Below are 5,385 nucleotides of genomic sequence, written 5' to 3'. Positions count from 1 at the left end.
TTTAAATAAAATAGATCGATACGTAGGTCGTATCTTTAAAGTAAATGGTTCATTTATTATATTTAAGTTTTTCTAATAATTAATTTTTCCCATAATTTTGTTTAAATAGCTTTACAGCAAGTCTAAATAAAATATTTTTTTTTTATGGGTTGAGTTTCTTTTTATCAATTCAATCTATTGTTGCCTTAGTCATCCTATTTGAAATATTGCACAACTCTTTGATCAATCTCTTGGTATATTCCCCTGATATATCTTCATCAACTGCTCTTCTTCTCTCAAATGAGATGAGTTCAAGTATCTTGCTACAGCAAGTCTATATAAATTTTATTCCAATAGTTATATCTTTATTATCATAAATATATTGATTTTTTGGAATTTATATTTCATAGAAACTGTATTCTGAGAATATGAACGAAATATTTCATATATCGGCATAATTTAAGTTTAATTCATAAGAAGGGTTAAAAATAAACAGTTTACCATGTAAATTTTCTTAAAATCGAAATTATGTAAAATAATTGGAAATATAATTTATTTAAAATGAAGCCAAGATGATACGATCAAGTGATTTTTAGACTTTGTTACCCCGTAAATTTACTTATAATACGGCAATATTTACCACTTGTCTTCTCTTTCTAAAACTTATTTTAAATACATTAAATTGTATTGTTATCAATATGATATTTAATTTATATTATAATTGATTTTGAGCACAATAAAAAAATATTTATTAAATCAAGTAAATTTAAAAATTATTGTTCCTAATGAAGATAGAGGCGGCCAGCTTTGTTAATGCCAGAAAAAAGCTTTAAATTATATATTAACCATAGAAATTTCTGAATATGCGAAATTGAATATAAACCCTCATTTGGAAACTAAATACTTTAATAAATAGATCATTATAAATTTTGGGTTCTACCAGGGTTCTATTTTTCAAAATCCCTTAATAAGTAGGTGTAAAATAAAAAAAGTAAAAGTTGTATTGTATATTTAATATAAGACTTAAAAATGGTATATTTATATAAAGATTTCAACAAACAAAATAGGCATGTGATTATTCAGTATCTATCGAATGAAGGGTTTTTTCTAGTACTCAATGTCTCTATAAAATTTCCAAGATATATGTTTTGATATAATATTACCCATTCTAAAATATAATTTTATTTATTTTGGGGCCAAATATTTGTTATGGTTTTTGTTCTCAAGCACAATTTTTTTGATCTCTCGTGCGCACAGCTTATTGATATTTTCAGCTGTAATATATTCTCTGAGATCTTTTTTAACACTTATCCTCCGTTAAAGAATAATTAATTCAATGATTTCTCATAATTCCAAGGTTTTTATATATACCTCAATCTGGTTAGTTACTTCATGGTTATTTCAGATCCATTTTATGATATTATGTTACCACACCTTCCAAATTATAACATATGAGATAGATTCTTATATCATTGTTTACATTATATTTCATATTTTGCTTATAAAAACACAAATAAATTATACCTAAACCATTTAAAATATAAAATACCAACTTTTACGGAAATAAGAATAATATTCGTGAATTTCTACTATTCATTACTAAAAAGTATTATCTTGCATGAATTCTCAAATCCTTTCTATTTATTTCATGGATTTGAATTGATTTTAAACACTTAAAAGTTGTTCAAGCAAAATTTTAGATTGCTTTATAGAACTGATTTGACTAATACTTCTTTCCCGCATCATCTTTACATGCTTACTCGACGCATCTTCTTCTCATAAGATTTTTTAGTTCAAGTGTCGTCCTCAATCCTATTATTAATGCGTATGCTTCCGCTTCAGTTAGCATTCCTAACAACTTAAAATATGATTTTTGGTATTTTTACGCCTATCCCAAGTTATGACGTTTGGCAATATTTGATTTCATTATTATAAGTTTGGATGATTTTATTTGCTAATAGATCGTATTTTCTTGGTTTTTCATTTTCAACATTCTTAAGATTGTAAATTCCCGTTATTTATATTTCCATTAACGTTATGAAGTGATTCTTCTTATCGTACACGAAAATGTGTGGTCGATGTAATTTAGATCCGTTTTTATTCTTGCGTCGTATTTATTTCCACCCTTTCGTTTCAATTATCTTTTGAATTAAGTGTTTTCAGACTATTTCTTATTTTTCATAAATGTATAGGATTATTTTAATTTATATTTTCAATTTTTATTCATAATTTATTTTTAATCTAAAGTTACAAATTCTTATAATTTTAATAAATCGGCCTAATTTAATTTTTTGAATTTCTTATAGTGAAATTTTAGAAAACTACGGGATAATTTTCAAAGTATATGATTGAAGTTTTTAATTAAATATTAGGTTTATCCGGATTTTCTGTTTAAAGGCTGTTAGGTCTGAAAATAAGACTTATTTTTGGAAAGTATGTAGCTCGAATGTACAAATATATGTTGCTTTTGTTTTACTCGTATTTACTGCATTTGAATAATTTTTATTTTTAAACATTGCTTTTGTATATCATCAATTGAGTAAATACCGATAGGCCAAGTTCTAACTTTGCTTCATAAATCTAGGTTATCCGGTTTTTTTAAATTGCAATGTAATACTAAAGATATCAACTAATGGTTTTTTAAAAATCGCCTTTGTAAAAAAAAAATTTGGATTATATTAATAACAAACGTTTTTTATGCATAGAAATATGAGATCTAAATAGGGACTTCACGATAGTTTTATCCTTTCTGATTACTAAATACGGCAAAGGTATTTTAATTTGAGTGTTCTTAAACCATTTAATTTTTTATGTTGTTTTATAGTACGTTGATTTAATTCCATCGATTGAAAATGCATAAATATATAAAATGGAGCTGTATAGTTTTATAAAAAATCTTTCAGAATAAAAAATTTGTGTTATGATAATAGCACATTTTAATAATTTGTGGCACTGGTTTAATTCAGATTACAAAAAAATTCTCAGATTGCATTTGATCGTTAATAGTTGCTGAATATGATTTTACAAAAAAACATCAATTTTTTTTCATTTGGTTCGAACGCTTCTTTTATCTCTTGATTGTAATTTATCGTATAATCATTAAATTAAACTTGGGCTAATATGATATTATAATTTATAAACATAAAAAAAACGCACATAGTATCTTTGGTTTACCATCGGGAAATTGAAAATAAAGTTTGTGCATATAGAAATGACACAAAAAACAGATACATTTTACCAAACAATATAGAAAAAAAAAATATTACATTTTTTTATGCTCAAGAAGTGTAATCTATCATAAAAAAATAAATTAAGTTGAAAAAAATGTAATGTGAGCTTGACAAATCAAACTATCTTTATAGGAACATTTCATTCGTAAATTCTTTATAAATACAAATGAAAATATTTCTAATCTTTGATTTAAAATCAAAAAAATAGTTTAATTACGTTTGGGTGAAAAATCTTTAAAAATTAAAAAATCAAAACTATTAAGCATTAAATGCAAGTTTACGCGTAAAATAAACTCGAAATAGGCAGATGATATTATTTTAGCATAGTAAAAGACGAAAAATATATTCTTATTTCTTATGTGCTAACATGCAATTTTTGATCTATAAAGAATATAATTTTAGATAAATATATTTTTTTAATATTCAAAAAAATCCCATAAACTCATTTATATATGTTAAAGTTTGAAAACAAAGTATTCCATAAAGTTTGTATCAATATTAAAATATAATATAAAAGGCTAACTGTAACACACGTTAAAAGACAAAATAAAGGGGACTTTTTAAAAAAAACGTCTGTATTGAAGAGGCTATAAATTCGATGTTTTTACAGTTGTTGATATTTAAAAACTTAATGTTTCACGGATTGATGAGGCTTTTCATTTAATTTCTCAAATAAATTTATGCATAAAAAATGTCTTTTTATGATTGCTTAACTTATTTTACAATTTTGCATAGGATCTTTATAATTATTCCCTTTACATAGCACAATATCTGCATGGTTTCAAAATAAAAATTCTATGTTTTATATGTAAAATTTTTTACTAAAAGGGATAGGAAATAAGGATGGGTGAAACAGAAAAATCAGAAGCAGAGCACTACAAAGATAAATCATGCGAAACTGCGGCTGTAACCGAGAAAAAAGATGTATTGGAAACGGAACATGCACAAACCTCCTTAAAAACATCAACAAGACATCTGACACTAGAATCGATCTTTACTTCAACAGAATCTTCGTCGGATGAATGGATTCAAGATACCTATGCGGCAATCCTAATACGCTTCCATCGTATGCCACGCTTCGGAAAGGGATAAACTCCAAAAATATTACAACGGAAAATTCCAATCTAATTTGTCCCAACAGGAACTCAAAAGACGAGCGATGAGAATATTAATAGACCAAAATGGAAAGAAGTCGGTTGTCAAACATTTGATGCCGAAAACGTCAAAAACGCAAAAAGAGCAAAATAAGCGATCCATCCCATTTTGGAATTGAAGAGTAAAGAAGAGTCGACTTATATAAAATGTAATTCAATGACATATACGTATGCTTAAAAAAGGCAAATATCGTTGAATTTAAAAGAACAAGGAAAATCCCATAATACAAAAATGACACTAATACACTCCAAACTATTAATATGATAATAAAGACAATTACATCCACCTAAAATCCCAAGAATATGTCCGATGTTGCAGTATTGCTACAAACCGCACAACAGACTTACAAACGCCTCACAACAAAACCGAAATAAGACAACAAATATATTTTAGAAAAAATTGAGCTTTTGGAAAGAATAAGAGATGGACTAGAATTATATAAAAATAAACGCAGTAAATTTAAAGAAGAAGAAGTAAAAAAATTAAGAAAAATAATACGATCAAGAAACATGATTCTAGACATAGATGATCATCTTAAAACAGTGTTAAATATTTATACAGAAAATATTAGAATATTAAAGAAAAAAATTGAGCCGTACAAAAAAAGATGTGACTTTACCAGAGAAAATAACTGTTTTGAGCTTAATAGAAGACTTTTTTTACATAGGATTGACTCAAAACAAAAATTATACAATCGAAGCTTATGATGAAAAAATAAAGAATTTTTGGATGAAAATGAGGAAAAAGGTACGGAAAATCAGAACAAAAATAATTATTACGATTACCTATACCCATTTCTACCTGTCCAAAAACAGGAAAAGATTTGCTCCATAACAGTGATTGAGTTTGATAATATAATAAAATCACTGCCAAACTGGAAAGCTGCTGGACCAGATGGAATCTTTAATTTCTTTATTAAAAGTTTAGGCCACCTCAAAAATTCATTTTTCAGATTAGATCAGATGAATGTTTGAAAAATTAAAATTAAAAGAATGGTTATATCTGGTACGAAAATATCTTA

This window comes from Rhyacophila brunnea, unplaced genomic scaffold (genome assembly GCF_057557595.1).
Source record: "Rhyacophila brunnea isolate RB1 unplaced genomic scaffold, BYU_Rbru_1.0 scaffold_137, whole genome shotgun sequence".
NCBI lineage: Eukaryota > Metazoa > Arthropoda > Insecta > Trichoptera > Rhyacophilidae > Rhyacophila > Rhyacophila brunnea.
This window is presented reverse-complemented; position numbering follows the sequence as displayed.